Consider the following 22,863-nt stretch of genomic DNA (forward strand, 5'->3'; position numbering starts at 1 on the left):
ATTTATATGCATTTCATTAGGGAAGTAAAGATAAGGCTCTTCCACTCATCTATTGTCTATCATCTATCTAAAACTTAAATTTGTAATGCCCAATGTATATTTATTTCTCTTTCTTGTAGTTCTTTCTTGAGATGATAATTTATTATCTAAGTTAAAGTTGTTTAAATTAAAGGCAGTCTTCTCTGGTATGCCAAGAAGAGGGGAAATATTCTAATTCAAAGATTCTGGAAATAAATGATGAGAGAAGAGAAATTTTTCTTATTATTTAAAAGACTCATGAAAATGGTCACCATGGAAACCAGACAGGAGTCCATGGCACATCAAGAGATCAGGAGAAGAGGTCTTGAGCTGAGCCTCTGAGTCTTAAATTTGGAATGCTGACATAAATTTTAACCTTCATTTGAGGATAACTTCTTTATAAATTATATGATTTATTTTAGATTATGCAGTCTTGAAACGACAATTTTTATAAAATTCTACTTGTACTCTTTTCTTTATTCTCCCCTCCTTCCATCCCTTCCTTTTTTCTCTCTCCTTAGCTCTTTCTCTTTCTCTTTTTCTTCCGTTCTTCATTCAGTTTTTTTTTCTTTTTTTCTTCTTTCTCCTTTATTTTCCATCTTCCTATTTTTTTTTTTTAAAGATTTTATTTATTTGACAGAGAGAGATCACAGATAGGTAGAGAGGCTGGCAGAGAGAGAGAGAGAGGGAAGCAGGCTCCCTGCTGAGCAGAGAGCCCGATATGGGACTCGATCCCAGGACTCTGAGATCATGACCTGAGCCGAAGGCAGCGGCTTAACCCACTGAGCCACCCAGGCGCCCCCATCTTCCTATTTTTTTGAGTGAAGATTTATGGAGGGAAATGTGAAAAAAAGAAGGTAGGACAAAACTCCACTGGGTTTTCTAACTGAAGAATATTACTAAGAAATGGGAAAAATAATACAACATTAAAAATCTAAAAAGAAAGCAATAACTAGAAAATAGATCATTTAATATTCTAAGTGAATATTCCAGCTAGTAAGAGTGAACTCACAGTTTTTCTAAAATTTTGACCCTTTCTTGAGGATTTCCTTATATAATTCATTTGAATATGAATAGAATGTAGTAAAAAAAATAATCATCAGCCAGTACAATTACAAATACAGAAAAGTGTTTAGAAAAATTTCAAGTAAGACAACCAGAATACAATTTATATTCATGTATCATATAAATGCAACTAGACCTTCAGAATCCAGAGGTTGTTATACTTTGTAACCTTTGTATACAGTGCAAATCCTGACATGTAACAATCGCTCAAGTACTATTTGCTTTAGAGTCTATAAATACAACAAAACACATACACAAATGCAGGCACGCATAACATATATATAATCTTAAAAAGTTGAAAATAAAATGTAAATAAATAAAGCTAGTTTATTTTGAAGTTACTGGACAATTAAATATTTTTGTTTCTTTGTCTTTACATAGAACATTGAATCGATGATCTTGCAATATTTTGAACATAGTTATTCCTGAATGTACTTTCATAAAATGAATTACTAATATGTTTTTCTTTTGTTCTCTTTTATTTCCTAAGAGTGCAGGATATCTGTTTGAGATTCTTTTCTTCTTTCTTTCCTTTCCTTCCTTCCTTCCTTTCTTTAGAGAGAGAGGATGTGAGCGAGCTCACATGTGTGTGTGTGGAGGGTGGGTAACAGAGGGAGAGGGAGAAAGAAAATCCCAAGTGGTCTCTAAGCCCAGCTGGGAGCCCAGAGCAGGGCTCAATCCCATGACCCTGAGATCACGACCTCAGCAGGAATCAAGAGTGGGATGCGTCACTGACTGAGCCACCCAGGTGCCTCTTTCTTTGAGATTTTATAATAAAAATATTTTTTCTAGAATATATGAAACAAGTATGACAATATTCACAATTAACATGTCAAAGTATAGGGGTGTTTGCAGGGACAAGAGGCAGCGTGAAATACTGTAAATAGCATGACTGTTGGGTTTCAGGATGTTATTTTACTTTTTCAAGTAGCTATTTTAAACTTGTGTGATAAGGGCAAGCTACTTCAGCTCCCTGGGTTTTACCATCTACTTCCCACATTTGATATGAAGAATATTTGGAGAGGATATGTGTCTTTCTGATATAAAGTACGCCTTTAAAATCTTTATAAATGTGAAATGCAGTTTATCTTAAAAGATTCCCATTCTCAGCAAGGGTTAACAGGCCATGAATCTCACAGCACCTATTTTCAAATTATGCTTTGCTTAAAATATGGTACCTATACCCTTATTACTCTAATTATGATATAATTTATGCCATATATTTAAAATGAACACATAGGGTTTAAGTGGACTGGGCGGTTCTGAATATTGGCTACACATTAGAATCATCTGTGACACTCTTAAAAACACTAATTCCTGGGGTCTTCACATGATACTAATTAAATCAGTGGTTTAAAAAACTCTCCTAAATGATTCTAATGTGTAGCCCATGTTCTAATGCGTAAAGCCCCTAAACTCAGAAGCTTATGGATCTGAACTCATTTTAGGCTGCTTTAAAACCTGAGAATCTGGATGGATTGATAGAATGTATTCATTGATTTATTCATTAAATATGTTTGGTAACCACTGCATGCTAGGCACAATACTAAGGTTGGGGAATTAACACAATATGATGCTTGTCCCAAAAAGGTTGCAGTATATCAGAGAATATGGGAACCTAAATGAGTAACTATGGATTAAAATGTTTACTATATTATGCCAATAATAGTGAACACTGCATGTTCACAATGTTCAAGGCACTGTTCTAAAAACTTAACAGTAGCTAATTCTTTTAATACTAACAATGATCTTATGAAGTAGTTAACATTCTTCTCTGACTACATTATAAATGAAACTAAGATACAGGAAGTTTAAATAATCACTTTTTTTTTAAGATTTTACCTATTTATTTGATAGAGATCACAAGTAGGCAGAGAAACAGACATGGGAGAGGGAACAGGCTCCCCACCGAGCAGAGAGCCCAACGCAGGGCTTAATCGCAGGACCCTAAGATCACGACGAGCCAAAGGCAGAGGCTCAACCCACTGAGCCACCCAGGTACCCCTAAATAATCACTTTAAACACAACCAGTAAGCAACACTGCCAAGATTAAATCCATACAGATTGAATTCAGAGATTGTGCTCTTACTCAGCTAAGTGTCTATCTGCCTTCTCTTCTTTAGTATTTATGACTGACAATGTGTTGAATGTTTACCATATGCAAAGACCTGTCCTTTACAAGTATAGCTTATTGAGTTTTCACGATTAACCCACGTTTCCCCCATTTTATAGATTATAGAAGTTAAGGAACAGAACTGAATACTTTATTACTTCAATTGTAGCAAATGGGCTCTTGGGTCATTAGTCAATGTTCTTGTTACATCCACATGCCTAGCACAGCTCAACATCCCTGCTAAATCCTGAAGAGACGTAAAAACCAAGTATTTAGCAAAATAAAAGAAGCAATCAGTTCATCAATTTTCAAGCTTCTGGCATTGCATTGATTACTACATAACTTTAAATTATTGACTTTAGCTCAATAAACTACTTATAAGAAAGTTATAAGAAAATGAAACTTATAAGAAAATGAACTTATAAGAACTTATAAGAAAATGAAACATTGAAAAAACAACAGAAAGCACCTAAATCACTACAGTGAATCTTACAATGTTAGATTTTAAGTGGTTAGGACTCTTTATATTTAAATGTTTTATGAATAGTTGCAACAGTTGTATGCATACCATTAAGAACATAATTACCTTTTATGTATATGGTGCAGTTTCCAGAGATTCTATTAAGCAATGATTCTGGTGCAAAGTTTCCAGGGGTTCTATTAAGCAATGATTCTAAACCCTGTTTTGAAGGATAAAATTTGTGTAACTTTACTTGGTCATTAAAATGCAAAACAGAATGCTGTCATTAGATTTAATATATTTTTTACTGTAGTTGAAACAAGTCACTTCCTTTACCAAAACTATTAACTAAGAATTACCACAAGACCTTGTCCTATAATTTAAGTACATTTACAAAGACACAAACACTACCAGACTAGAAAGTGGTTTTCAAATTTCCAAGTGTCTTAAAGAGTGAGCCTCAATTTCCAAACTATATGTCTACTGCTTAACCCACTCTAATGTACAGTATGTAAATAACTGGAAATTAAAATTAATGAATCCTCTCTTACATCATTATCATCACCAAATACCATGTACTTACCATGTTTCAGGGACTGTACAATTCCTTCACCTCAATATTGCTAATATCTTTGCAGCAACCATACTAGAAAGATAATATTATCTATATTTTAGAGAGGGGAAATAAGAATTTCTAGTCAATACAAAAAGATAGTTCAGAGAGGAATTTTATTTTTGTTATTTAAGGCCTTAATAATCCAACATGATTGTCAAAAAGTTTGCCTACACATACTTTTGTACTGAATAATAAACCTAAATTTTAAAGTAATGTGAGAAAAAAGAACCATGATTTACTATACTGCTTTTTTGGTTTGCAAAATGATTATCTATATAACCAAGAGAACAAGGTATTTTTCAAATTATATTTTCCATTTTCTCATTTCCACATTAGAAAATGAGATTTTGAGGTTTAGAAGCTTGCCCAATCCCCTCTGGCCCAAAAAGTCAGAGCCAGTTTTCAAGTGTGAATCTGTTAGGTTTGAAATCCAGTAGGCACTATGAAACACCCTTTGGGTTCAGGCTCAAAATCTAATTAGATCTCGTTTTTCACTCTGGGCATCCAGGAAAGAAAGGGTTTTGCCTATCATAATGACAGAGTGAAATATGGCCAGTGATCACAGAGTGAAGGTGAGTTTCCAAGAGCACTGGTTGGACAGGACTTTGTCCTGGAAAACACTGACTGAAATACTTGTAGTTTCTCAAGTACTGAGAAATAAAGCTCTTTTATTATATTTTTTTACTCAGTATCAGACAAATGAAAAAAATTCCTGGGGCCATATTCTAAATCTGGCATGCTTGGAGAATAGAGAGATAAATAACCCTAGACCCATAAGTTACAACTTCTTTGAGTTAAATTTCCATATTTTGCCTGGAAGCTAGATTGGAGTTTTATATAATATATGTTTGTGTATATACAAACTTATGAAAAAGGTTCGTATTTTTGTCTAAAATCCTTGTTGAAGGTCTTGAGTCTTTAAGGACAGTTTATACAAGTGTCTATATAATGATATTAGCACTTACTAACAAAAATATTTTGGAAAAACAAACTCATTTTCTTATATTACATAATAATAATTAGGTAAGACATCTGCCCTCTTCTTTTTGTTTGATAGTGAACTCATAATTAAATATTTCCTGGTAGACCACAGATCCAGCACTAGTCAAAAATACTGGAGTGTTTTCCACCTCCTCTTTCTGCATGGCTTTCATTTTCTATTTCTAATGACTTTTATGTATAATTGCCTCGTTCACATAAGTCAATCAGAGAAAGACAATTATATGATCTCACTGATATGTGCAATTTAAGAAACAAGGCAGAGGATCATAGGGGAAGAGAGGAAAAAATAAAACAAGATGAAATCAGAGAGGGAGACAAACCATAAGAGACTCTTAATCTCAGGAAACAAACTGAGGGTTGCTGGAGGGGGTTGGGGGGTTAGGAGGAATGGAGTGGATGGGTGATGGACATTGGAGAGGGTATGTGTGGTAATGAGCTCTGGGTATTATATAAGACTAATGAATCACAAACCTGTGCCCCTGAAACAAATAATACATTGTATGTTACTTAATTGAATTAAAATTAAAGTATAGGGGCGCCTGGGTGGCTCAGTGGGTTAAAGCCTCTGCCTTCGGCTCAGGTAATAGTCTCAGGGTCCTGGGATTGAGCCCCGTATCCGGCTCTCTGCTCAGCAGGGAGCCTGCTTCCTCCTCTCTCTGCCTGCCTCTCTGCCTACTTGTGATCTCTGTTAAATAAATAAATAAAATATTTTTTTAAAAAATTAAAATATAGCCAGTTAAAATTTATTAAATAAGATCTGATAAAATAAGATCAACATTCATTTTGCAGTTGAGCATATTGAGATACAGTGAAGGTTTTCCAAGCTCTAGTTCAATGACACCAGTCTTTTCAGTTTCTAAAACATGGCGAGTGTTCTCCTGCCTCAGAAGTTCCAGCTGTTGTTCCTTATGACTGTAAACCCCTTCCTTTCTTTACTCTCACTATCAACCATTTCTCCCCACCTCCAACCCATATAAATGCAAACACACATACAACATCCTTTGCATAGTTGACTTTTTTGGATCTATACCTAATATTACTATCCCAGAGAGAATTTTCCTTATGTTTTATTTTTTTTAACGTCCTATGGAAAGATATCCAGTCTCTTCTTCATGCCACACTTTATAACTTACCTTGTTCAGTTCTTCATTGCCCATCCCACAAGCTGCAAGATATATTACTTCGTGCGACCCAAAACCTTACTTGACTTTAAGCTCCATAAGGACAAAGACCAATTCTAGTTCATCTACCATTGTATCCCCAACACATAGCCATGCCTGGTGCATGGTAGTTTAATAAATATACAATAAATAGTATGAACAAATCAATATGCTCATACACATATACTTAATAACTTTGGGTTTTCATATTTTGTTCAACATTCTACTGCAGTTCTTTTTATAGAAACAGGCAAAAAAAGAAAAAAATACATGCTTGATGAGTTACCATTAAAGGAATGACTATTACTTTAGACTATTACTTTAAAAGGCTACTTATGATCTGTTAGTTGATGGATTGAGATAACCAGATAGTTGTGAAACATTAGGATTACAATAATCCTTTTGGAGCCTAGAACATGAACTGGCTAAGTTTAAGAAGCACAAATGCAAAGAGAGAAGAGGGTAAGAGGTGGGGTAGTGTGCCCAGGTTGGGCACAAGGGCTGTGCCTCAGTAGTCTCGCAGACCTCCTGCAAATAGTCACATGACTTACTGTCAGTGATGCCAACTAGGAAGTGAAGGATGTATACCTCTATTTACAGATTCATTTAAACACTCAAACATAGTGAGTTGTTTCTATGTGCTAGAATTTTCTTCTCAGTGTTTAGAATATATCAATAAAACAAAGATTCCTTTTCTTGAGTTCACATTTTAATGGGAGGGAGGAGAATAGACTGACAATAAACAATAATCATAACAAATGAGAAAAGGATATAGTATACGGGACTGTATTAAGAGCTATGGGAGAAAACAGAATTAGGTAAAGCGGATCAGAAACACCAAGATCCTGAGGGAGAATAGTTCTTACTATTAAATAGGGTAGTCTGGGAAACACTTGTTGGGCATAAGATTTTAGCAAAGATTTAAGGAGAGAATTTAGCCCAAAGATAACATGTGAACAAAGCTTTCCAAGCAGAAGAAACAGCTAATGCAAAGACCATTAGATTGAGCATGTCAGGCATGTTTAAGAAATAGCAAGGGAGTCCTGGTGGATGGAGCAGAAGGAGCAAAGACAAGGGAAGAGTACTAGGAAATGAGGTCAGAAAGGTAATGGAGTGGGGACAGATTATGTGGAGTCATAGTGAAGACTTGTGTGTGACTCTGAGTAAAATGGAAAGTTACTGGAGGGTTTTGATTTAAGCTAACTTCCTTAGAAAACAAAACCAAACTAAAACAAAAAACCCACTCTGGCTGCTGTGTTGAAGATAGCCTATAGAGAAAAATGAAGGAGCTGAAAGACCTGTTTGGAAGCTATTGCTGTAATTAGGTAAAAAGATGATGATAGTTTGATTCAGCCAGTATCTGTGAAGGTGGTTAGAAGTGGTAGCATTCTTGGATACATTTCAAAGGTAGAGCCAGTTTCTGACCAATTATCATCTGTGAGAGAAAGGAAGGAATCAAAGAAAATTCCAAGTTTTAAATTTAATCGGTTATAAATAACTTTTTCATTCCTTTACACTATTCTACGTAAGATTTATATTTTGATTATTAATAGCACATCCTAAGGCAAAAGAGATACTTTTGAATATTTTACAATGAAAACTTATTTTGGGGACTTAAAACATTGTTTCTTTGCTCCTTTTTATTTTAATTTTACCTAATTCAGCACATTACCTTTGTGAGGTAAAGCTATACTGTAAAATGTCATTGAGCAATTCAAGATTATATAATTGTGTTTTCCTTCTCTGCTGAAAATATCACTATTGTTCAACATGGGGAATGTCCTTTGCATTTTAACTTTCAGAAGTGGATCTGTCTTGGTAAACTATGTATTCTATTTATGGAGTGCTTTATCATTTCTGACATGCTATGACATGTGTTATCTCATCCCATCCTCTCCACAACCATGGCAGATAGCAGGGCAGGAAATATGCATAGGAAATTGAAGAGTTTAAGTAACTAAGTAGCCACCATGAGAACCTCTTCTTACTTAGGTTTAGCTCACTCACTGATGTGCTTTGAGCTAGTTCGAGCTGAGGAGGAAGGATGGGAAACTTAGTGTGTCCTATGCTCACTCAAAGCTGAGTAGTCCAGGCCAGGATCAAATTTGTGACCTCCTTATCATCAATGCCCCCAGACAAGTGGGCTAAGAAATCATTTTGTAAACCAAACTTAATCACATCTCCAGAATCAGCTAGCCATTAGTTCCCCTTTATTTTCCTGGGTACTCTCACTATTTTTGTACTCTCTCATCCATACCATGTTTCTCATCTTTTTCATTCAGGAAGGTCAACTGCACCTTTGCTGGCCTGTCTACAAAGTACTAAAGCTTGCTTCCTGGATTACAATCAAAGAATCTGAGAAATTAACAATGCCACCATCAGGGTGCACAAGAAAATGGGGAGAAGAAAGATGCCATTGTGAAGATCAACAAGGTGTGGTAGATATGGTATCTTTTTCTGGTTGAATCCGAGGCAATCAAAGAACAACTTGTTTTGTTTTCAAGGGTCTCCTGGGAAATCTACATTAGTAATGTATTCATCAGGACCATCCGCTTCAACCTGAGTGTCCTCAGCTTTCAGTCTTTCACTCAACTGCTGCAAGCACCTGGCTCCTAAAATTCAGCTAGGGAAGTATAATGGGAATAGTAATAATCCTATTGCTGCAATGTCTTTCTTCTCTTTAAATTAAGCCATGCAATTAATTTATACCAATCTCTTTTTTCAAGGGCGGAAATGAAGTCTGTTTTTGGAATGTAAAGATAACTTCAGCATTTTTTACAGTCTTGGTAGTTATGGGGGTGGTGGGGGAGGGAAAGGAAAGTCATTTGAGTAAGTAAAACATATTTAACTACTACGGAGAGAGAAATTTTAATGTATATATAAAGAATCGTTTGTAAGAAGTGCAGACAAATGCGAAATGGCATTATTAATAAGTAATGCCGTTAAAGAGACGGTTCTTTCTCAGCACTCACACCTCTGAATCATCTTGGGGTTCCCTGACTTCCTGGTTCCCTGTACCCTCCAGCAGTGACGCCCCTTCTCCTAATCATTGTCAGGGGTTTAAGTGCCATCGTCAGGGTGAAGCTTATTATCTACCTGCTCCCCCAGCTTCTCTCTGAGTGACACACCACCCACGCCTCCACGCACAGCTCTTCTCCTTCCGCAGCTCCCAGAAGGAAGCTGAAGCGCTGCAGAGGGAGCCCGAGGCTACTTTCGCCTGCACCCCGAGACCACGAAGCTCCACGCTCCAGATTACCCACAGAGTCTGTGCCCTGCTCGGTCCACCGCCCACACCCCCACCCTGCCGCGCCGCGCCGCGCCGCGCGCTGCAGGAGTAGGAAGCGGCCCTGCGCTGCGCTTCCAGCTGCGTCTGCCCGAGCGCGGCACGTGCTCCCGGCGCTGGCGCGCGCGAGAGCGCCACCGCCGCGGGCCCCGGAGCCGCTCTGCCTCCTGTCGCCGCTGCCTCCGTCGCTGTCACTCGCGCTCCAGCTGCAGCCCAGGCCGGCACGCGAGCGCAGGAAGCCCGCGAGGAGCGGCTGGCTGGGGGCGCCAGGCTCAGGGCGCGCGCCAGGTAAGCACAGCGCGGTTTTCATTCTTTCGGCTTGAGAGTCCACCACGGCAGTAGGATAGCGCCGGAGCCCCTCCCCCAGCACGGGGACGGGCAGCGTTCAGGCGAGGGGCGGGAGCGCGGGCAAAGGCACCCAGGAGGGCAGGTGGTGGGCAGGTGGAGAATGGTGGAGCCAGGGACGCTGAGACGTCCTGCAAGTTTAGAAAAGTCACCCTGCAAGGACGTGTGCTGTGTGAATCAGACACGAATTTCTAGTCAGGAGCCCAGGCTACCGCGGCGTCGCTCCAACGAGAGGTTTATGAAGATCATTTTGATTTTATTTGCATAAGTGAGGGACTTAAGTGGGCTCGTTTCCATAGAAAACGAACTAAAAAAAAAGCAGAGGAGAAAATAGAGATCTGAGCCAAAGGAGGCGTTTGGATTTCGGTCTCTCTCTCTTTCTCGCATACCGATACATGTGCACAAAAGGGTGCCTTGTAGGGAGAAGGGAGCTTATCGGTCTTTGAGACCATTAGGTGTTTGGGGGCTAGGAAGAGCATTCGTTAATGCTTTTCCCTGAAAAGAAGCAGCAGAAGAGAGACCTGGCGGGGTGTGAATGCCAATGTTCCATTTCTAAAATGACACTTGCATGACTGCACTACGGAGGAAGAGGTTTTCTAGATCAGGGGGCCATTTTTAAGGGGGTATACCTATCGCTCTGGACCTATAAGCTCAGGTTCAAGTACTCCCAGTGGGGGATAAGGAAAAAACCTTATACTAGGTTTCTTTATGGAACTTTGGAAAAGGATGGGGTCAGAAAGAGGAACGGGTGGGGGTTGGGGAGGAAAGGGAGTTGAGTATGAATGAATGGGGATGGGGGAGGAGAAGGAGAGGAAGCCTGGAAGTCAGGCTTGGTATCCGTGTGTTCATTTAGTCCCACCCTGGGTAGTTCTGGATTTGGTCTCTAGGAAAATGTGTGACCTTGAAAAAGTCCCTTAACCTTTGTGTACTCAGTTTCTCCATTTCTTTCATTTCTGCAAATCATAGAGATTCTTCTGTGTTTGAGGGCACAGAAGTTCTGTGGAGTAATGTCTTTCTGTGATCCTATGGGTTTTTAGATCTGCATACAAGGAAGGAAGAGCACCCAGAAATCCAGATCAATGAATCTTCAGGGCATTCTCCCTAAAAGTACCAAAGACATTTGCAAGCTCCTGGCTGTGCTGTTGGTGTAATGCATGCTGAGAGGTCTGTGGAAATGGTTGAGAAGGACAAGCAGACACTTAGACTATAACCAAGGGAACCTAGAGTTTTGAGTGCTGTTTGGAGAGATTCAGATCCACAGAGCCTAAAGTCACTTGCTTTTTTAAGGTAACAAATAAAGAAGGAGCTTTGGTGGCAAGCTGTGAAGTTCTTTGAATCTGAGGGTTTGGGAAATAATCTGGAATTGATTCTAAACAAGGAAAATGAATGGCATCTTACTTGAAAGGTTGGGCATTCCAGATGGCAGGAAGGTTTTAGAGTGCAATCTGAGAACGCTGTAATCTGCGCACAGAGGTTAGGAGGGAGAGAATGGATTTTGTTCCTGAGACAAGGGTTCCTAGACTCCTAGGAAGCAAGTGGCATCTGCCCATTGTCTTTGACACCTCTGCCACTTGTCCAAGGAGGGCACAGGTACTTCTTTCCCTTTAATGCAAGCTTATTCCTAGAACTCAGGGATCTGTATCCCAGGTGCTGAGATATGAAGGTGCACATGGGAAAACTCAAGTCTTATGGGTGCCCCTGATTCCTCTTATCATGTGAGCATCTGGATTCGGAGCTGGTTCCCCCATCCAGATTCGACCCAAAGTCTGTGTTCCTAAAGGAACTCACTGTGCCACTTGGTGGCACCAAAAAGTTGCGCTGAGAACTCTGTTCTCTATAAATACAAACTACCACCCCTCCCTCCTCCGCGAACTCCCCTTCCCCCCCACCCTCCCCTTTCTCAGTAGCAGGGAGATTGCTGCACACGCCGCCCTCAGCTCTGCTGTTCTGTGCGCACTGAGCTCAGGAGATGAGCTTAAGATCTTCTTAGTGGGGAGCCTGGGAATGGAGAGGCTGACTCTGCCCCGCTGATCAGCACAGCCCAACTTTATGGGGGGCTAGCTAGACTGCGTCTCACTGCCCGCTGCGCGGCCAACAGGGGGGTAAGCTTGCTAAGGGTCTGTGTGCCCAAGTGTCCCTGCGCTCGGGAAGGATGTAGGAGCTATCAGCTTGCTGGGTACCTCACAGTTTGGTTTGGGAGTGGGAAGAGCGTGGAGCAGGTTGGTCAGACCTTGAGCTTAAAGTCTGCTCTGTTTGCTGATGGCCTTAGTTAAACCTGTTGGGAGAAAAGGCAAGAGCAATGGGGTATAAAGGAGGGAATGGCTGCAAGGATTGAGAAACGGATCCTGCATGCCTTCGGATCCGAGTTCCCGCTCCCTAAGGCCAGGTGCGCATGTTTAGAATGCAGATTATGCTGCCCCAAACCACCCGAGGGCTCGGAATTGGGAGCAGCAGAGGTGGAGAGGGAAGGAAGGAGAATCGCTTCCCAGTAGATCCGTAAGATGCCGCGACCGTTAGCGCCTGCTGCAGGAGGAGGGGGGACAGCGGGTGGTGCTGAAATCACAGCTCTTACTCAGGCTAGCGTGCTTCTTTCTGAACCCCAGTCTGCGCCCTCTCGCTCTTTCCTCTCCTGTGGTTGCATCTTTCCCCTTGGAAACACAGCCTACCAGTGACCCGGGAGTGGCAGCATGAGCAGCATGCCGAGGAAGGAACCCAGGATACAGTGACTTGGGGAAAGAACCCCAGTCAGGCCCGTGAGCTAACCAGTGACCGGAGCCTAACCCAGACTTTGGACCTCATGAAGGGAAATGAGTCTGCCTGGAAGGCTCTTGAAACTGGTGCTGCAATTTCCAATCGCCCTCATTTCCCTCCGGAGCAGGTGCTGTAGGGCAGGGAAATTGAGGAGAGGTTAACAAGCACTTGTGCTTATTTAGGCACAATCCTGGTGCTGCCTCAGCTGAATTGTAAGCTTGAGTAACCAGGCAGATAGATTCTCCAACACTTTACTTCCCGCTAAGAAATTGACACAGGCCGGTGGGAAGGCAGAATCTCCCTCCCACCTTTTGCGTCTTTCTCTACATATTGTTTTATTGTTCTAAGTCCCTTGAGACTCAGCCAGAGCTAATCTGTATTCTTAATGTTGGCTTCTGGCCATTCGAGACAGCCAAGTTAACATTGCCTTTTACTACGTTCAGCCTCTTCTCCCAGTGGGGCTAAGCCAAGGTTTTCTGTAGAATCCTCTTAGTTATACAACATTCTAGATACTCTTTTGAGTTTTGATGTGTTTAGGTATGCTATCTCTTGTTAGATGTGCTTTGTGCCCCTCATTACCACCACAGAGCACAAGGAATTTTCTCCTGTAATTTCTCTCGTGTATCTATGATTTTCACATTTAAGAATCAACTGTGACTATTTCTGTCCTCTATAGATTTCAGTTTCTGTTTAAAAGGATGTTTAGTTTGGGACTTGAAAATACTGCTTCCTAAACTCATCAGGTTAATGCACATCCTACAAAGGCTTCTCCAGGGGGGACTGTTTCAGCACGTCGGACAGATCCTTCAGGGTTTCTTAGGAGAAGAATGTGGGTAGAATACTTTCCACCTAACTGCTTCTTGTAAGAGAAAAGATTTCCCCTAGTCATTTACACTCTGCTTGACACAATGTATCATTTGGATATTTTCATTGCACCCCCTAGATCTCTGCGGTCACAAGGCAGTATTTTGGCTGTGGGCTGTACCCAAAGAGAAACCAAACTGCAATATTGATTTTTTAAAGGACTTATTGAGATTATTTGGGAGAGGGTGTGATGTTTGAACAATCCAAATATGTACTTCCGTAGGGAGACACAGGCCTCTTCCATCACTTAAGAGTCCATGTGATGGATCTGGTGACAAACACCAGCGTGAAAACTTTGTCCAACCAGCACAAAACAAATATCACGTTTGTGACTAAAGGATTTTAATACTTCTAATGTTCTCATTTTTGTTCAAAACACATTAAAGAATTTATAGGAGTCTTACATTTTCTTTTATGGAATTTTAAGAGCATTTTAGATTAAAAAACTAAATTAAATGTCAATAAAGTATAGGTGAAATTACAGATGGAAAATATGAAATGACAGTAATCATGAAAAATATTGTACTTATTTGTATACCATTCTCTCCCAGGCTTTCTGTCCTTATGGGATGAAGAAAGACATGCATTCAACTATTCTTCCTTTATCCTCTTTGCTCTGTTATTTTAATAGAGTATAAACTAACTTTATAAAATATTGAAGACTATCTTTTGATATCTATTGGGATATGCTAAAGTTAATTGGTTTGTTTGGAGTTTGGATATGCTGAAGGTGTAGTAATACAAAGCAGGAACATTTTACAGTTTAGAAATATTGTTATTTTTAAAATTCAGAGGAATATTAATGCTAGTCCTGGAGCATCATTTAGTCATTATTTTCATTAATGAGTGGAGCTTAGGAGGACACAAGATAAGAGCATCAAAAGAAATCTTTTTTAGTTCATGATGTGAAAAATAAAATTTGAATTTTGATTTTGAATTTTTGGCTATTTGTAAAAGGCAATATCTTCTTGGTATTTCTTCATCTCAGTCAGTTAAAACGTAGTTGTAAAAAGCGTTATGCCATGAGCCTGCTTTCATTTCCTTTAAGTTCACAGAGGAAGAAAAAAGTCTAGATTTTACCAGTTCTAGTTTTGTTTGAATTATATATCCAACTTTAGTCAGAAGGGTAACCAAACAAAAGCCTTGATTCAGGCTCATCCCTGCTTCAGCAACTACCCTTCCTTGAGCATGTTGGGTGCCATGGCATGCACTGGTGTTATTTAATCCTCATAACAATTATGCAAGACAATATTTGTTCTTAATTCTCTGTTGTTAAAACCAAGTTGTTGTTTTTCTTCCATTGTCATATGACAAGGAAATGGGAAAAATGAGTAAATACATACATCTGATTGGTTTGGAAATCAAGCTTACCCTCTTTCATCACATAACATTATGGAATTGTTTTCTCGTGGTTTCCAGTGAGTTGTGGTATGGTTGGAAAGGCAGACGCTCACACAAGATTTGCCTGAGTTTGAATCCCATCTTTGTATGGGATTACTAGCTGTGTAACCAAGGGTGAGTTACTTAATATTGCTCTGCCTCTGTTTTCTTTATTTTTCAAATGGGGAGCGGGGGGTGAGTGGGCGCTTGGGTGGCTCTGTCGGTTAAATGTCAGACTCTTGAAGATAGCTCATTTCTTGATATCAGGGTCTTAAGCTCAAGCCCCACATTGGGCTCCATGCTGGGCATGGACTTTGCTTTAAAAAAAAATGAGGAACAGGTTGTAACACTATAAGGTGCATTGAATAATTATGATGAATTAACTGTACAAATATAAGCAAAGTTCTAGACCACAATTAAGGGTGTAGAAATCATAGTTGTGACTGTTAATCTCATCTAGGCCTTTGAATATCAAATGTTTCCTAGCTTTCCCTAGTTTCTGAATTTAATCTTCTCAGCAACCCTGTGGTTGGTACATAATTGCTGTTTCAAATATCTTCTCTTATTTTAGTCAGACTAGTTGGGAAATTTAAAGGAAAGACTTAGATGTGAAAAATGTGTTTTATGTAGATACTATTCTGTTGGTCTTATAAAAATATCAGACCTATGAATAATTCCCTAATGATCGTTTTCCACAGTAACTCTGGCTATAGGTCATTGTTCATAAGCTTAATGCTCTAAAACATAAATGTTATGAGGAAAATTAAAAGATCATAATCATAATGGTACTAGTGGGCACTGTAATAGTAATAATAATAATAATGTAGCCTATTTACATTCATAATACTTTACAAAGGAATAATTGAAAAATATTTCTTAAAAACTAATTTGCCTTAATACACAATAAGGTAGAACTCTTTAAAGACTGAGAATAAAGGTAAATAACATAATAATTACCTTTTTAAAAATAAAAATTGGATTTTGAAAAACTAATGTACAATTACTATGTAAAATGAACTTGATATTTCATATTAAAAATGGCCTTTGGAATGATCAAGTATATCACAGGATACTCTTCTCATTCATTTATATAATAAATGACTTATGACCACTCAGAACCACGCTACCATGCTTATTTGATGTAAGGCAATATAATCCTTCATTCTCAGGATTTAATCTGTATTTCTCAAATTGCAATTGTAAGCTTTAAAACAATACAGTGTAGCCAGAAAAAAGTTATAAACTAAAGAAGGCATAAGACAAACCTATTCCAAACTACTGTTCTTAAATTATTAGGATGCTTCAGGAAAAAGTTTTCTGGGACTGACAAAGCCAGATAATTAGTTCTTAATTATATTCTTTTCTGATGCTTATGTAGATGTTGCCAGGATATAGATCAGAAGTTTTCAGCTGGAGATGACTTTGACTTACAGGGGACATTTGACAGTGTCTGGGGACATTTTCATTTGTTACAACTAGAGGAGGTGTGTTTGCTATTGGCATCTAGAGACCTCTACAAGGCACAGGACAGTAAACCTCCACAGTATGTCGCTAAGGTTGGGGAACTATAATCTAAATGATTGCAGGAAATAGAGTTACCTCTATTTATTTAGTTGGCTTTATGGCATCTATATGTGGTTGGCTGGCATTACATAAACTTGTAATGGAAAGGAGAGAGAGTCTCCAGAATGTTTTGGAGTCAATGCATAAGGTTTAACCAGCCAACCCATTTGGTCTTTTGGGAGATATTATCATCCGATTATGTTGAGTATGGGCTTTGGAGCCAGAGGGAGTTGGGTTCATGTCCTGACTTTGCCATTTATTATAGGTATAGGACTCCTGGCAAGATTCTTCACCTCAAAATCTCAATTTCTAGAGATATTTAATGTAGGTAGTAATCACACCTACCTCATGGGTCATTTTGAGACTGATGTTAAATAATGCTTGTACATTATTTAGCACAAAGTAGTCACTCAATAAATATTAGCCATTGATAAGTAACTAGAGATCAAGTTAGAAATGCAAAAGCACATTTTCAAGCACCTGATGATAGGTAATATAATAGGCACAATAATGCTTTACAGTCTTTCGAGGTATGCCATAAATAACAAGAAAGCAGCTGAAGGCTGCAAAATGGGAAGACGCCTGGAATCCCTGCTTGATAATTAAATTGAAACTAGTTAACAGTAGATTACATCATTTTTATTGCTTTGCTGTAGAAGGCTGTTTCAGGTCTTCATGGACTACTAAACCAGTTGTTTAATGATTTACAATGATTTAGTGAGCTTTATTCTAGTGCTAGCACCTTTTAATTAATGCAGAAAATAACGGATTTCACTTTTGTACAATGATATTTTATGGCCCCTTTTTGGTTTAAGGGAGTTTCATTGAAAATATGGCATGTTTTTTGGATCTGAGCTAAACAGAGAGGGTTCTGGGCTTCCTTGTTTACAAGGTCACAAATGTGTGCTTGAGATAGCTCCAACAATGGAGCTTTCCTAGACTATAAAGCTCTCGGTATCATACCTCAGAATCTCGCTCATCTATGGGATGCACTTGTTTTTAGGAAAATACATCAAAGGCATTCATGGCATATGCAATATTGACACCCCTGTCTCTTTAGGATGAGACTATTCCTCAGGCAGAAGGAATCATTTTAGTGTTGATGTCCCGAACTGTGTGATTTGCTTGTGTGGGGATTAAGTTATATAAGAGACATCTGTGCCAGAAAGATGGTCAGTGTTTGAGAAGATTGTTAAGTATAAAAGACAATGTGAGCTGTGAATCTGGTTACAGTGTAAGTTGCCATTTATGCAAATTCTACCCACTAACATTTTTTCTTCAGTTAGGATACAATAGAAGACTGTATGGTTACTGGAGGCAAAAATACTTTATGCATATCAAATATATGTCTACTCTCTTCTATAATGGGATAGTGATTAATTTTATTATGTTGTGAGCCAAGAGATATATTATTGAATAAAGCAGACTAGTGGCTCTGAAAATAAGACCCTAAACCAATCTACTATATGTTACACTGTTTATGTAAACTCCTATCATTTACTGTTTTTGATTGAATTAAAGCACTCCATATATAAGGTTGTAGATCTATAACATTTTGAAACCTTTTAAAATCATTGTATTAATTCTTCCTCTGTATCTGTAACAAAAACCTGATTTTTTTTTTTGCTACCAATCTATAACCTCTACTACATCAGAGTTATAACTTAAAGCAAATAATTTATTCTCTATTTAGTCTCTCTAATAGATTCTATTTTCTGATATATAAAATGGGATAATCAGATATTCTTGGCAGTAATTTTGTCATAGGTTGAAGTGAGATTAATAATGGGAAAAGGTTCTATAAATTGAAAAAATGATACAGTATTACTATTTCCCATCCCTTTTTTTTTTTCCCCTCTAAGACTCTTGTTAAGTAAATGAATATACCTCATGGTGAGATACCTAAGGAGGAATGGCCTCACCCATAAACTTATACAGGAAGTTGATGTTACCTTTTAAAATCTAAATAATAAATGTGATAATAATATGTGAAAATGTGCATGCCAGCCATATCATGCATTTATAGAAATACTTTCAAAAGTAAGTAAAATATATTATTTATAACAGTAGAAAAATCTATAAACAATCTAAATATCTACTAATATGTGGATAATTAAATAATTTTTGGTGTAATAATGTAGTTGAATGCTATGCAGCTGTTAAAAAGAAATGGATGCTCTGAGTGTGAACCTTGGCTCTGATAGTCACTTAGTTTAGAATATTAAACAAACCATTCCATCTATCTGAGCCTCATATCTCCCATCTGTAAAATATGCATAAAGTTGTTCATCTTACAGTTTTTTTTATGACAAATGATATTTTTCACTTGAAACACTAAACATAGTGCCTAACATGTGGTGAACTCTCTCTCTATATTTTAATTATTATTGTTGTCTCCATCAACAAAATGAACCGATATGGAAATATATTTACAATATAGAGAGTAGAATAAAATGTATTGATAGAGATTTCAAACTAACACTATTTGAATTTAAAAATATGATAAAAAAATTATATGCTTAGAAAATTATGGAAGAGCAGATACCAAGTTGTAGAATGTGATTAAACCTGGGTTTTGAGATGGGATTTTGCTGGGTTCTTCTCTCAGACCTGCCAAAAATCATTTAATCTTTGTGAGTCTCAATTGAATTGAATTATCTACAGGGCTCTCTCCACTTCTGTAAAGATATTTTTCTTAATATGTTGAAAAGCCATGAGGAACACTAAAGGTTTCTACCTGCTAGATTGTCAGTCCCTGCTTCTTTTTTTGAGGACCTCTGTTGTCTGAACCCATTGGACGGAAGAATTTTTATTATCCACTTTTCAATTTCCCAGGGTTGGGCAAGGGATAGTATCTTAGAACCTCAATCAGATAGTTGACCAGAAAACCCAGTGGAAGCAATTCACTGTATTTATTTGTTCATTTAGCAGAATTTATTGAATGTTTATTTTGTGCAAAGATTATACCAGGTGCTGTATATAGTACCAATTTAACCTTTAAGGGACCCAAAGTCTGTTGGATGATGAAACGTGTAGAAATAGCTATAATATTAGCTTAGTAATAAACACAAAGTATCAATAAAAATGTGACGTGAATTCAGGGGATAGAGCAATACGACAAGGTGAAGGATCTGGGATGATTTTATAAAAGGACTATTTTAAAATATTATCTCATTCAGTCCTCATTAAAACTCCTTAGAGTAATACTATTGTCATTCCACTTAGGCTCAGAGAGGCTAAGTGACCAAGGGCACATAGCCAACACATGGCAGTATTAGGATTCAAACCCAGGTCCACTTGATTCCAGCCCATGCTCTTTAAAAACTCTGCCATAAAGGCTACTCAGGCAAGAGCAGGTAAGGGATCAGAAGCAGCATGAATAAGACCATTGGGTAAAGCAGTGTATACCTGAAGGGGATACAAATTTGCTTGACTAGTTGACTCCCCAGGAAGGGCAGATTCAAGAGAGATAAGGGCCACAGGGGCAGAAATTTAATGTCAGGCCCCTCAGTCCCACACTTCAAGTAATATCACAAATAACATCTTTTCGTAGCAAATGTAGAAATTTGGAAAACAGATAAAGGCAAAGAAAAAATGAAAATTTACATGTATTCCCACCACTCAGAGAACACCCTTTTAGTCCACTATGTATGTTTCCAGACCTCGTGCATACATACACACTCAGTGTTTTATATTGATATCATATTTATATTTTAAATAGTACCAAAATTTTTTCCAGTCTCCTTTGTTGGTTTCTCCTTATCTCTGGGAGCTTAATCATTGGAGTTCCCTGGGACTCAGTCTTAGAGCTAGTCTCCTTTCTATCTGCACGTCCTAGGTGACTTCCTTTAGTTTCATGGTTTGTAAAAAATGCTTATCTGTATAGTGATGCCTCCCCCATTTATATCTCCTACACAGACCTCTCTGAGAACCTTAGCCTCTTATGACCAGCTGCTTATTAAATGTCTCTTCTTGAATTTCTTTTTTTTTTTTCATTGTTTTTTTTTTTTATTTCCAGCATAACAGTATTCATTATTTTTGCACCACACCCCGTGCTCCATGCAATCCATGCCCTCTATAATACCCACCACCTGGTACCCCAACCTCCCACCCCCCGTCCCTTCAAAACCCTCAGATTGTTTTTCAGAGTCCATAGTCTCTCATGGTTCACCTCCCCTTCCAATTTCCCCCAACTCCCTTCTCCACTCTAAGTCCCCATGTCCTCCATGCTATTTGTTATGCTCCACAAATAAGTGAAACCATATGATAATTGACTCTCTCTGCTTGACTTATTTCACTCAGCATAATCTCTTCCAGTCCCGTCCATGTTGCTACAAAAGTTGGGTATTCATCCTTTCTGATGGAGGCATAATACTCTATCCCCAGGGGTACAGGTCTGTGAATCACAGGTTTACACACTTCACAGCACTCACCAAAGCACATACCCTCCCCAATGTCCATAATCCCACCCCCTTCTCCCAAACCCCCTCCCCCCAGCAACCCTCAGTTTGTTTTGTGAGATTAAAAGTCACTTATGGTTTGTCTCCCTCCCAATCCCATCTTGTTTCATTTATTCTTCTCCTACCCACTTAAGCCCCCATGTTGCATCACCACTTCCTCATATCAGGGAGATCATATGATAGTTGTCTTTCTCTGCTTGACTTATTTCGCTAAGCATGATACGCTCTAGTTCCATCCATGTTGTCGCAAATGGCAGGATTTCATTTCTTTTGATGGCTGCATAGTATTCCATTGTGTATATATACCACATCTTCTTGATCCATTCATCTGTTGATAGACATCTAGGTTCTTTCCATAGTTTGGCTATTGTGGACATTGCTGCTATAAACATTCGGGTGCATGTGCCCCTTTGGATCACTACGTTTGTATCCTTAGGGTAAATACCCAATAGTGCAATTGCTGGGTCATAGGGCAGTTCTATTTTCAACATTTTGAGGAACCTCCATGCTGTTTTCCAGAGTGGCTGCACCAGCTTGCATTCCCACCAACAGTGTAGGAGGGTTCCCCTTTCTCCGCATCCTCGCCAGCATCTGTCATTTCCTGACTTGTTGATTTTAGCCATTCTGACTGGTGTGAGGTGATATCTCATTGTGGTTTTGATTTGTATTTCCCTGATGCCGAGTGATATGGAGCACTTTTTCATGTGTCTGTTGGCCATCTGGATGTCTTCTTTGCAGAAATGTCTGTTCATGTCCTCTGCCCATTTCTTGATTGGATTATTTGTTCTTTGGGTGTTGAGTTTGCTAAGTTCTTTATAGATTCTGGACACTAGTCCTTTATCTGATATGTCATTTGCAAATATCTTCTCCCATTCTGTCAGTTGTCTTTTGATTTTGTTAACTGTTTCCTTTGCTGTGCAAAAGCTTTTGATCTTGATGAAATCCCAATAGTTCATTTTTGCCCTTGCTTCCCTTGCCTTTTGCGTTGTTCCTAGGAAGATGTTGCTGCGGCAGAGGTCAAAGAGGTTGCTGCCTGTGTTCTCCTCAAGGATTTTGATGGATTCCTTTCTCACATTGAGGTCCTTCATCCATTTTGAGTCTATTTTTGTGTGTGGTGTAAGGAAATGGTCCAATTTCATTTTTCTGCATGTGGCTGTCCAATTTTCCCAGCACCATTTATTGAAGAGGCTGTCTTTTTTCCATTGGACATTCTTTCCTGCTTTGTCGAAGATTAGTTGACCATAGAGTTGAGGGTCTATTTCTGGGCTCTCTATTCTGTTCCATTGATCTATGTGTCTGTTTTTGTGCCAGTACCATGCTGTCTTGATGACGACAGCTTTGTAATAGAGCTTGAAGTCCGGAATTGTGAAGCCACCAACGTTGGCTTTCTTTTTCAATATCCCTTTGGCTATTCGAGGTCTTTTCTGGTTCCATATAAATTTTAGGATTATTTGTTCCATTTCTTTGAAAAAGATGGATGGTACTTTGATAGGAATTGCATTAAATGTGTAGATTGCTTTAGGTAGCATAGACATTTTCACAATATTTATTCTTCCAATCCAGGAGCATGGAACATTTTTCCATTTCTTTGTGTCTTCCTCAGTTTTTTTCATGAGTACTTTATAGTTTTCTGAGTATAGATTCTGTGTCTCTTTGGTTAGGTTTATTCCTAGGTATCTTATGGTTTTGGGTGCAATTGTAAATGGGATTGACTCCTTAATTTCTCTTTCTTCTGTCTTGCTGTTGGTGTAGAGAAATGCAACTGATTTCTGTGCGTTGATTT

The 22,863-nt window shown here is 38.6% G+C and overlaps 1 protein-coding gene across 2 annotated transcripts in view; it reads left to right on the top strand.

Moving 5' to 3' along the window:
* Positions 1–22,863, top strand: part of GRM5 (glutamate metabotropic receptor 5) — a 563,943-nt gene that overhangs the window by 25,765 nt on the left and 515,315 nt on the right. The window contains exon 3 of one of the 2 annotated variants that reach the window (XM_032358929.1): positions 8,717–10,005. The gene's annotated coding sequence lies outside the window, so the exon portion shown is untranslated. Of the gene's footprint in view, positions 1–8,716; positions 10,006–11,952; positions 12,165–22,863 lie in introns of those variants that run through there. The other variant, XM_032358930.1, reaches the window with a different exon arrangement.

Source organism: Mustela erminea, chromosome 9 (assembly GCF_009829155.1).
Source record: "Mustela erminea isolate mMusErm1 chromosome 9, mMusErm1.Pri, whole genome shotgun sequence".
Taxonomy (NCBI): domain Eukaryota; kingdom Metazoa; phylum Chordata; class Mammalia; order Carnivora; family Mustelidae; genus Mustela; species Mustela erminea.